At 45.0% G+C, this 12,451-nt stretch overlaps 1 pseudogene; it reads left to right on the forward strand.

Annotated features, from left to right (window-relative positions):
- The first annotated feature begins 562 nt into the window (after window positions 1-562).
- LOC102079205 (peroxisomal membrane protein PEX13-like) lies at window positions 563-1,737 on the forward strand (annotated as a pseudogene).
- The last annotated feature ends 10,714 nt before the right edge of the window (window positions 1,738-12,451 follow it).

Below are 12,451 nucleotides of genomic sequence, written 5' to 3' on the forward strand. Positions count from 1 at the left end.
GTTGACTGGTTCATAACGTCAGCTCATGTGAGAAAACATCCCATGCTAAAAGTTGCCGCTAGCTGCTGGTTGATGGTGAATTTATTGTGTGTTTCCACAGTCTGTACAGATGAAGAGTAGCAGAGCTGGAGATGAGGCAGGAGGAAGAGTTGACTCAATTCAATTTCAGTTTATTTATATAGCGTTAATCACAACAACAGTCACCTCAAGACACTTTATACTGCAAGGTGGAGGCCCTATTGTAATACAGAGAAAACTAAATGATCAAAACAACCCCTTTTGAGCAAGCACTTGGTGACTGTGGGAAGGAAAAACACCATTTTAACTGGAAGAAACTTCCAGCAGAACCAGGTATAGGGAGGGGCAGCCTCTGAGGACTGGTTGGGGTTGAGGGGAGGGAGAAAGGACAAAAGGACATGCTGTGGAAGAGAGCCACTCTATGAGCTGTTCATTCAGTTTGTGGACTGTGGTTTAGCTTGACTCCATGACGTTTCTGAACTAATGCTTTGCTCAATTAATGTTGAAATGAATTATGGGTGGATTTTACTGATATTCTATCTTTATGTTGTCACCAAACAGATCTACAGATTTGGGATCAGCTACAGGCTCCTCCCCCCCTGCTGGCTCTTCTGTCCTGCCCAGGATGGCGCCCCCGGTGCCCCCTCATCAGGTCCAGCAGTCCTACCATCCATCCAACAGCTCCTCCCCTCTTACAGCCCCTATGGGAGCTCCATCTATGGTGGCTACAGGCCTTACAGCTACAGCTACGGTGGCGGCTATGGTGGTGGCTACAGCCTGGGAGGATACAGACACACACCTCACCTTGAAGACGTCCCCCCCAGCAGGTTTGTGCAGCAGGTGGAAGAGATGGAACAGCAAGCACTCACATATTCATATGAGTACATTTTGTTGTTTTGAGAGGTGTACTCAACACAGGACAGTGGCTGCAGGTGCTAATTGTTTTGAGTTAAAAGTAATTAAGACTGCTGTTGTAAAGTTTGATGATAGAATCTGAACCTGGTAATGTTCAGGGCTGCAGTACACGTGTAAAGATGAGTCTGCTTGTATGACATCATGTGCCTTTGTGTAACTCTGTGGCAAATAAATTGGGTACGATAGCTCCATATGCCATTAGTTACTTTACAAGTGTAAGGAAAAGCAGAAGGACTTGTTTTTGGTTAAGACCAGTTTAATTCAGTTTCCTTGCTTGGTTTAGACACTAACTGGGCGAGCGAGGAGGATGACCACGTGGTGGCCAGAGGAGAATATGACTTTGCAGCTGCTTCTCAGGAGGAGCTTTCTATGCGAGCTGGAGAGATGCTCAACCTCGCTCCTAAAGGTGATGAGCTTTTTACTGGCTGCGGGACATTTGATTCTGAGTGCTTTGACCCAAAACCTATTTTTGTTTTCCTTATCTTACTAATAACAGATGAGGGCTCTTCTTTTGTGTGAGCGTGCCCCATGTTTACAACTATCTCCCTCGTGTTTAGAGCTACAGCCCCGTGTGCGTGGCTGGCTCCTGGCCAGCGTGGACGGTGAGACCACCGGCTCGTCTCAGCCAACTACATTAAGGTCCTCAGCAAGAGAAGAGACCGCCGGGCCACAGATGTGGAGAGGCTCGTTCAGGCCCAGCAGGCAAACACGCAGGCACCCCAAACAACCTCAGCTGCACAAATCTGTGCCTCTCCTGCAGCCCATAAACATACAGCATCTACATGCATCATGTACAGTACATGAATGACCCATCTCGTCTTTCAGCTCAGTCTCGTCAGATTCATTAGGCTCAGCTGTGTCCCCCTCCTGTGTGCAGTTTCCTCGTTTCCCTCTGTGTGTATTTATAGTAGTGATGGCCAAACAAAGCTTTCTGAAGCTTTGAAGCTTGTGTTGAAAAACGATTCATTACTCGAAGCTTTTTAACACCGTCCTCTCTGGTGACATCTGGTGGTCAAAAATATGAAGAGCAGCTTGAATCTACAAAAAAACTGAACTGCGTCATTATGATTGCCCACTCTACAGAGTGGAATTCACAATTCACAATTGGACGTCACTGATCACGTGACTGTGGCCAAACGAATCAAGCATCGACAGAGTGCTCCTGAAGTGGTGTGTTGGTGTTTTTTGACACACGCGCCGGAGCGTCACCTTCAAGCGGGCCATCACTAATTTATAGCATTCGTCCTCTTGTGTGCGTTACTGGTCCGTCTGTGTTCCTCCATGCTGTTTTTCCTGCTTGTCATCCCTCATGTTTTAATTCCATTCCCTTGTATCCAGGTTTGTTATTTGGTTCTCAGCTTTCCCAGTTCAGGTTTTCTTAGTTTTGTTTCTCGCCTCCCTCGCCTTTGTTTGTATGTCACTCTCCATAAATAAAGCTCTCTCACATCAGCAGTGCCTGCATCTTGGGTCCTCCATTCATATCTCAACACGCAAACCCTGACATCTATTGTGTACTTACATACTACTATGAAGTGCTGACAAAATATGAAATTATGATGCTATTTACATAGAGGCAGAGTACCAACACAGAACAGCGGGGACACAGAACCAAAACCTAAGAACTAACAAAGACACATCAAGAAATCAAAGATTAATAAAACAAAACAGAAAACAGTGAGCCATCGACCCAGGACCGTGACATTCAGTTTCTCAAGGAGTAATCAAAGCAAACAGTTTTTTCTTTTTATGAGTAAGAGATTTCCTTTATGGGTTACATGATGGTGTAAGTTCCAGCACAGCTCATTTAGTTTGCAGAAGTGCTCCGAGGCCCCTATGAAACACATAATTGAAAGAATCTAATAAATTAGAGGGGTGCAGTAGCTGTAGTATGACTTTTTGTTCTCATGCTGCATGACGACTTTACTTTTTTCTTTTTTTTGGTGGGAGGAAGTTGACATCTCAGTCCATTGTGACGTGCAGATCTTTGACTGGCTTATGAACTCCGTCAGGAGGAACTCAGCAGGAGAGGGAAACTGTTATATCTTCACTGCGGGTTACTAGTATAACAATGATTCTCGGACCACGACGTAACTTAAAGTATTTATTATAGCGGCATAACTTCCAGCACAGGGCTAGTCCGAACAACAACAAAAAACACTTCCCATCATGCACCTGGTGCATGACCACTACGGGTCCGGCTATAACCCAAAATACACAACATCTCCTCCCCTCTTACAAAGGATGTACTACGGAATAAACAGGTGATCTACTCAAAAAATTCTGTTTTCACTGGAACATGACAGTAATAGCATCACAAACATTTCACCTTTCCCCTTTTCTTTTATTAACTGTATGGTTAGAACAACAACTCTTTTAATTGCTAACTTGGGAGTGAGGGTAGACTACCTCGACCTCCCCCATGACCCATGGGGATTATTCTGCCCCGTTCACTTGGGTCAGGTGCTATCTAATAACTCAGACGAACAGGAGGCCGCCGCTCTCTGTTGGGGTATCGGCGGTGGTAACGTCAGTCTGTGTGCTCTCTTGTGGAGCCTTTGTTTCTGTCACTGAAGATGTCTCAGTCTCTCTTGCAGTCTCATTTACAGTGGGAACCACTTTTCCTGATGCGGTGGAGTTCTCTACTTGCATGTGTGGAGGGACTGATGAGTCGATGAGTGCATTTTTAAGATCTTTGCAAGACCTTTCTGCAGACACTGGTGCGGTCTGAAGTAGCTGATCCACGTGCCTTCTCCACACTCCATCGGCAACCTGTACTGTATATGAAACTGGTCCAGTTTGTGCGATGACAGTTGCAGGAACCCACTTGTGTGCTCCTCGGTAGTTCCTGGCCAGCACTGACTCACCAGGGCTGAAGACTCTGTCCTTGACCTGTTGGCCCCTGTACATAATTTGCTTCTCTTGTTGTTTTTGCACAGTGTCCTTCACAGTTGAGGGTTTCAAAAGATCAAAGGTAGTGCGCAGATCTCTCTTGAACATTGCGTTGGCAGGAGATGTCCTTGTGGTTGCATGTGGACTATTCCGGTAGTTAAGCAGAAACTTGTGCAGTCTCTGATGCAGTGTTCCTTGGCCTTGTGATGTTTTCAGTGCATGTTTCTGCAAGACCTTTCTGCAAGACCATTCGTTGCAGGATGGTATGGAGCTGATGTAATGTGCTGCACTCCATTAGCCTGCAGGAAAGCCTCCATTTCCTGTGAAACCAGTTGAGGTCCATTGTCAGAGACTATCTGTGTAGGAGATCCAAACCTACTGAACATTTCTCCTAGTGCTTCTATGGTCTTCTCAGTGGTGGTTGATTTCATGATGGTCACTTCAGGCCATTTACTGTGTGCATCAACAGCTACAAGAAACATTTTGTCCTCGTATGGACCTGCAAAGTCAATGTGCACACGATGCCATGGCTCCTGTGGGAACTCCCAGGGATGGAGAGGAGCAAGTGGTGGGTTGTTCTGGACCTTATGACACGATGAACAGTTTTTAGCAATCTCCTCAATCTGTTTGTCCATATTTGGCCACCAAAAATAGCTTCTCGCTATTTCCTTCATTCTCACTATTCCACTGTGTCCTGCATGAAGTTGCTTCAACAGTTTTGGTTGAAGTGACAGCGGAATAATGACTCTCCTCCCCCACAGCAAACATCCCGCCTGAACAGAAAGCTCCGCCCGCTTCCCCAGGAAGGCCTTCAAGTCTACATCCTCACCTGCAGGAAGACCCTTAATGATCCAGTCCATCACTGCTGACAACACAGGGTCATTTCTGGACGCCTTTTTCACCTGCACAGCCGAAACAGGTGCTGTCTCTACCTCCCTGAAGTAGAGGATCTCAACAGTGTCAGAGACGGGTTTTCTAACAGGGAGAGGTAACCTGGACAACCCATCTGCATTGCAATGAGACTCCGATTTGCGATACTTGATGTCATAAGAATGTCCTGACAATATCAACGCCCACCTCTGGAGACGAGAAGCAGCAAGAGATTGAATCCCTGTGTAGGGTCCCAGGATGGTTGTGAGAGGTCTATGGTCAGTTAACAGTGTAAACTTCCTACCGTACAAGTACTGGTGAAATTTCCGAACACCAAATACAATGCTCAGAGCCTCTCGTTCCAGCTGAGCATAGTTGGTCTCTGCCGTGTTTAATGTCCTTGATGCGAATGCAATTGGCCTTTCTTCGCCGTTTGGGAGAATGTGGGAAATCACTGCCCCCACCCCATAGGGAGAAGCATCACAGGCAAGCTGAATTGGGAACTTAGGATTGAAGTGGGTTAGCACCTCAGATGCAGTCAGTGAATCCTTTGCCTTTTGAAAGGCCTCTTCACAGCTTGCTGTCCACTTCCATGCTTCCTCCTTGCGTAGCAGGTTATGCAGTGGTTTCAGGAGTGATGCCAAGTTGGGTATGAACCGTCCATAGTAGTTCAACAGTCCTAAGAAAGACTTTAACTGGCTGACATTTTGTGGTGGGGGTGCATCCACAATTGCTGTGATCTTCGAAGGTGCAGTGTGTAGTCCATTTGCATCAATCACGTGCCCTAGATATTCCACAGATGACTGGAAAAAGTCACATTTCTCCTTACGGACTCTCAATCCGTATTCCTTCAGTCTCTGAAGGGTCGCATCCAGGTTGCGCAGATGCTCTTCATCATCTGCTCCTGTACACAGGATATCATCCAAGTAACACTGCACACGAGGTAATCCGCTCAGGATTTGATCAATCGCTTGCTGAAACAATGCTGGAGCTGATGTGATGCCAAAAGGCAACCTGCAGTATGTGAAAAGTCCCTTATGTGTGTTGATAGTCAACATGTCACGTGACTGCTCTTCAACGTGCATTTGCAGGTAAGCCTGGTTGAGATCTATTTTGCTGAACTTTTGTTCCCCACTCAGACCAGCAAATAAGTCATCAATCAGAGGGAGGGGATACTGCTCTGTTGTTAATACAGGATTCACGGATACCTTGAAGTCTCCACAGATCCGGATTCCTCCGTCCTTTTTAGGAACTGGAACGATAGGTGTGGCCCACTCGCTGGTTTTAACCGGCTCCAGAACACCATTCTTGACCAATGCGTCTAAGTTAGACTCCACCTTGGGCCGAATGGCGTACGGCACAGGTCGAGCCTTCATAAAGACTGGCTTGCTGTCAGGTTTGAGATGCAGCTTCACTGTAATTTTTTTCATGCTGCCCAGTTCCTCACGAAAAACCTCTTTGTGCTTTCCCAGTATGGCCTGCAGCTGAGAGGAACCATGCGACAGCTTCCTCACTTCTTGCCAGTTGAGTCTGATTGCTTTGAGCCACACACGTCCCATTATAGCAGGGCAGTCCTTCTGCGTAACATACACAGGCAGCTTAGCAGTTTGGTCATTGCATTGAACAGTCACCTCTGTCATTCCTTTCATAGGCGCTCGATGTCCAGTATATCCTTTAAATACTGTGTCGGAGGGTTTGAGTGGAAGGTGCTTCAGACACTTCCTGTAGACATTATATGACACTAATGATGCTTTTGAACCTGTGTCAATCTGCATTTTTACAACATGTCCTTCCAGTTTGGGCTTGACCCAAAAGCCGTCTGAGGTTTCATCCACATTCAGTATTCGCACAGTATTTATTGCAGACAACACTTCTTCATCTGAGGAATCACTTGCTCTGTCCTCATGAAGCTTAACTGTGCGAACATGTCTTTCCTTTTTGAATTTTGCAGTGCCTCTTTTATTTCCAGTCTTTGAGCCCTTATCCTTGCTCTTTTTGTTCCTGCATGCCCGTGCTTACATGGCCTTTTTTCCCACAGTTGTTGCAATCCATTTCCTTGCATAAGCAATCACTAGCAAGGTGTCCTAACTTGCCACAGCGGAAACATGGTCCTTGTGCATTTGCCTTACCACTGTCAAGTTTGTGTACTCTGTCTGTAGCATGCAGAGCATGGGCTTCTTTTGACGCCATTTCCATGGTCACACTGATATTAATTGCCTTCTCAAGAGTCAAGTCACTTTCCGTGAGTAATTTCTTCTGTGCAGCTTCATTTCTTAATCCACACACAAGTCTGTCTCTTAATGTGTCATTTAAAACATCTTTAAACTCACAGTGTTCAGCTAATTTGCGTAACGATGCAACGAACATTGTGACAGACTCACCCTCTTCTTGGTTTCGCTTGTGAAACCTGAACCGTTCAGCGATCACGAGGGGCTTGGGCGAAAAATGTTTGGTCAGTGTGTCCACAATCTCTGTGAAACTTTTATTGCCTGGCTTTGCTGGCTGCAGCAGGCTCCTTAGCAGGTTAAAAGTCTTTGGGCCGATCACACTCAAAAAAATGGGCACCAATTTATCATCCTGTATGTCATTAGCCGCAACGAAATATCCAAAACGCTCCGTATATGAGCTCCATTGCTCCGTGCTTTCGTCGAAGGGACCGATAGAGCCAATAACTCCAGCCATTACTCGGCTCCTGGTTGAATGGCACTCTTCCCCTCACAACTGTTCCTTTTCGTAACGTCTCTTTTATTTTTATTTTTTTTGCGTCACTCACGGAGTTTTTCCTTCGTCGTCTTTTCCGCTGTTCACTCCTCCCCGTTTCGCTGAAAAAATCGGCATCCACCGCCGCACACCGGGTGTCTCGTCCTCACACCGGCGCCGTCTAACACTGGGTCAGCTCGAGGCATCGGCAGGAAAAACCAGTGCAAAACCGGCGCTGCAGTCCGCGTATTGTCGCGGACTGCAGCGCCGGTCCAGTCGTCCTCGTCGCCACTCTTTGTTATATCTTCACTGCGGGTTACTAGTATAACAATGATTCTCGGACCACGACGTAACTTAAAGTATTTATTATAGCGGCATAACTTCCAGCACAGGGCTAGTCCGAACAACAACAAAAAACACTTCCCATCATGCACCTGATGCATGACCACTACGGGTCCGGCTATAACCCAAAATACACAACAGAAACAAGGACAAACAAACCCGCCTTGGTAAAAAGGAACAAGAACAGAAAAAAATCAACATTATTACACATCCCTGAGCTGTCATTTACACCACCTGTGGCGCTTGATTTATTGGTCACTAAACGTGGTGTGTGTTTGGTGCGTCACTGGCTGCGTGTTCTGTGTTATTTGTCGGTCGTGGGGTTTGGGCATTGATATTTGACATCACAGCAGAGAGACTGGATGTGATGTCAGAAAGATGACTGTGATGTCAGAACCCTCTAAATCTTGTAATTTACAGATATTTAATTCCAAATGATTTGACTGCATCATTGTGTCTTCGAGTTATGACCCAAACTCTCTATCAACTTTGTGAATAAATTCACGTCCCCCTGAGACCTCATAATTACACCACAGTTCAGATGGCATGCATGAGTCATGAGGTCACACCAATAGTGTACATCAGCAGTGACATCACTAAAGTTGCCAGGTGAGTCCATAAATTGAACCCGTGACGTGGAGCAGGTACCGCCGGTTTGGACAATGCCACGACGCAGGTATAGACGCAAACATGCGAGGTCTTCTCGCCCCGTTCGCAGACGCAGGAGACCCCACAAGGCCTCCGGTGTCCGCAGACGTGGGAGAAGATACCGTCGCAGACATTAGACAATCTCAATAAACATGTAGGATGAACATCAAAACTGTGGTCCAATCAAGTTTTTTTTAGGTAAGATATGTTGTTGTTGTTTTGTGTGTGTTTGTTATCAATGTTGTGAAAAAAGTTAAGCTTAGTAAGCCATCAAGCACTGATTACTTGTAGAAAAGCACCAATAGGAGACAGAACAGGCTGCATACTAATTAGAAGGTGTTATTATTCAGTCTGTACATCGAATAGAAGGCACTAACCACAAGGTGATCTTCACTGCAGCTCTGTGTGAATGCGAACGGAGCGAGAAGGCCCCCACTAACTGCATGTCTTTAGACGGTGGGAGGAAGCCGGAGACAACATGCAAACTCCACACAAAGACCCCGGCCTGATGAGGTTAGAGTTCGATACCCTAACCCGGAACTGAACTCAGGACAGAGGACGGGATGGGTGATGTTCATGTGTGGCTCTTTGCGGTGACACAGTAAAAAATGTGGCTCTTTGTCTCTGACTGGTTGGCTACCCCAGCCCTGGCCCTTCATGTATTTCAGTAATGTCTTTTTCTCCCGTCTCCTCCTCTCATTTACATGTATTGCCCTTGTGACCCATTCCTTCTGTCACGTGTGTTTTCCCCCCCAGCCATCATGTTTGTGCTTAGTTATGTCCAGTGTTGGGACTAACGCGTTATTAAGTAACGCATTACAGTAACTACGTTATTATTGTGGTAACGAGCACGGTAACTAGTTATTATGCCAAAACCAGGAACGCGTTACTCGTTACTGGGATTTAGATAGGCTCGTTATTCGTTACTTCGTGTGGTGGATATCGCGGAGCTTCCACAGATTCAGTAACATTAGCAAGTGGTGGAAGCCAGCAGGTGGATGAGGGAAAAGGGAGGCAGGAGGAGAGACCCGAAGCGGCCGCCGGTCCGCGTGTCAGGTGAACTGAACTTCAGGTAAGAAGTTATGACCTGCAGTCTATCGGAGTCAGATATAAACCAAGTTTAGGTGGAGTTTATTTTCGGTATGCTGACATTTTCGTACTGCGTGCTAGCTAGCATGACGGAGTTTCTATACAGCTGGGTGGGTGCTATGTTACTGATGTTGAACTTTATTTTATTCATAAGGTTAGTTAGTAGAGTTGCCAACCGTCCCCTAAAAAACGGAATCGTCTCGTATTCAGAGAAAATATTACGCGTTTCGTACTGAGGTGAAAAGGAACACAGTTTGTCCCGGACTTCAGCTACAATGAAAAAGACACAAAGCTGGAGCTGCACAGCTGCCTCTTCTTCTCTCATTCTCTCCTGTTTCTACTTCAATCATGAAACTGATCAATGATCAGCTGATCGGCTTTTCTCTCATGTTTATTTATCGCCCACTTTGTGCCAGAAAGAGGAAACCAGCGGATGTTGTGCTAAACAACAGCAGCAGGTTTAAGCTTGATCAGCTGTTGTTAGAATTTATTTAATATTAATTTCTAGTATCAGCTGATGTTTGCTGGAGCCACAGCTGTAAAGCTGCTGGTCATGATATCAGTTTGGTTATCTGGTGAGAGGGAAACATGCAGATGAAACCAGGAGATGTCCTTACTGAATCATCAGAGCTGAACAGGTGATGGAGAAACAGGTTTACCTTTTAGGTGACATGAATGAGTTGAAGTTATGAACTGTTTCTGAGAGACAAATAACACCAGGATCCTTTTCTAAGTAGCTGACAGCTGGTAACTGTGCAGGGGCGGGTCTAGCAAAGTTTTGCCAGGGGGGCAGGTGGGGCATTAACAGGGAAAGGGGGGGACAAGGAAATACTTTTCTTTATTATTCTCATTTAAAATGTCTCGCTTTTAAAAAAATAATTATCTGAGTCTTACAACAAACGATTGATAGATTGATACATATATACCATCAGAACAGTGTACATCACTGTCACAACAGTGTTTGTTTTCATTCAAATGCTTTATGATTTTTCCTATAATGGCGGGCCGGTCTCTAGTCAAAATGCCCGGGATGATTTTTTTGTCCCAGTCCAGCCCTGTATGCAGCTCATCTGCAGTCTGGTGTTACCTACATCTTCCTATTCAGAAAGCAGAATTTCCAAGTTCTGAGTACAATCGAAAGCACCATGACTGCAGTTTTTGTGTTGGATGTAAAAAGCGCACGTGACGCTGTGACGTAGGCTAGAATCATGGCGGCGGTCAACGACGGTCCAGGCGTGGGATTTCTCTCGTGGAAATGTGCACATTATCTTTTCCTTTCTGTTGGTAGGTGGCACAGTGCACTTGTGGCAAGTAAGCAAGCTAGAAGACTGGCAATCTTGCTGGGTATCCAGTTACGGAAGCAACACATTAACAAGAGAATTCTGAGTAAAACCAAAGTTACTTTCCCTAGTAACTAGTTACTTTGAAAGTAACGAGTAACTTGAAGTAACTGAGTTACGTTTTTAGAGAAGTAACTAGTAATGTAACTAAGTTACTAATTTAAAGTAACTTACCCAACACTGGTTATGTCCATGTCTCATCTCCAGTCCCCTTTTCCCTCTGTATGTATTTACAGCGTGCGTGTTCCTCATCGGTTCGTCATGTTAAGTCTGCGTGTCTTATTCCGTCATGTGTCATGTATCACTCCAAATCTCACTACCTCTAACTGATAATAACTGTTTGCTGAGTGTTATGTCTAAAAGGTATTGCGCAATTGCCTGTAGTAGAGGATCAGGTTTGTTTTCCACTGATAATGGATTTTAACATGACTGACCAATGATTGTGGAGCACGTCCATGTAGGATCTTATACATACAACGAGCAAACTTAAATGTTTTAAAATGTTCAAAACTTAAGATATTATATTTCTGAAGTATGACGGAAGGAAAAAGTTACGTTATTTCATATTTTTAAAAAGTCCAATTTCATATGATCAAATTTATGTCAAAAAGTTCATATTTATTCCCTCCTATGTCATGTGTGAGTACTGTACTGTAAAAGTTCATAGATATCAGATGATACTGATAACCTAATGCTAATTGCAATAACTATGCAGAGGTCTCTAGGCCTCGACTTTTATGGAGCATGTGAAGTTTGGGGCAGAGTGGACAAAGAAAAGTTTCTCAGCAGGTTCAACAGGTTGCTACAACACAGGCCGATGAAGTATTGCACTCACTCATCCAAACTGGCAAACATGTAACATACACCCTAAGACTGATCCTGCTTTCTACTCTTTTGCTATGATTTAATTTGATATTATGTAGCCTTGGAGACAGTTTGCATAGATTAGAATGTTAGATTCCTGTGATGTCATCAGTGCATCAATGATGTCATTGTTTTAATGTCTTGTGATAGTTCTAAGTGCATACAAAGTCAGAGTTCAAGTGAGTTTAGTACAATTTTGAACCAGTTTCTGACATGTGGTCAAAATCTTGGCCGACCTTTACCACACCACGTGCTGTGGGTGTGCGTAAATATCTAGGTGAGTAAAGTCTCCTTTACCTGTTAAATTCATCTTAATTTGGGGCTTTTACTTCAGGTGTTTTGATTCAGTAGTAACCAAGTGATCTTTGTACAAACTGCAGACCGCCACACTGATCCCTGGTTCCTCAGGATAGAGGACAGGACGTAAGATGGGCGAGTCAAGAGCTCCAAACGCAAAGATTGTGCCACAGAAAGACTGGAAAAAGCTTCCAAAAGAAGCAAGGACAGCAAAAGTCCAACCCCAGGCCTCAGCCATCTTGTCTTGGAGAAGTGTAAGTGAGACATTCAGAGATTTTTTCTTTTACAGCTATTGATCATCTGTAGGCCTGTGTGGAGTTCAGAGGTCTAACTGGTTTTGGATTTTGCAGCTGCTTTCAGAAAGAAGAGCAGCAAAGGAAAGTCAAGCAGCGATGGAACAAAACAACCACGCAGTAAAAAGAGCAAGACATCAAGCTCACAGGAGGAGGCCAGCTGCTCCGTCTATGAGTCAGATACAC

This window comes from Oreochromis niloticus, unplaced genomic scaffold (assembly GCF_001858045.2).
Source record: "Oreochromis niloticus isolate F11D_XX unplaced genomic scaffold, O_niloticus_UMD_NMBU tig00007971_pilon, whole genome shotgun sequence".
NCBI classification, from domain to species: Eukaryota; Metazoa; Chordata; class Actinopteri; order Cichliformes; family Cichlidae; genus Oreochromis; species Oreochromis niloticus.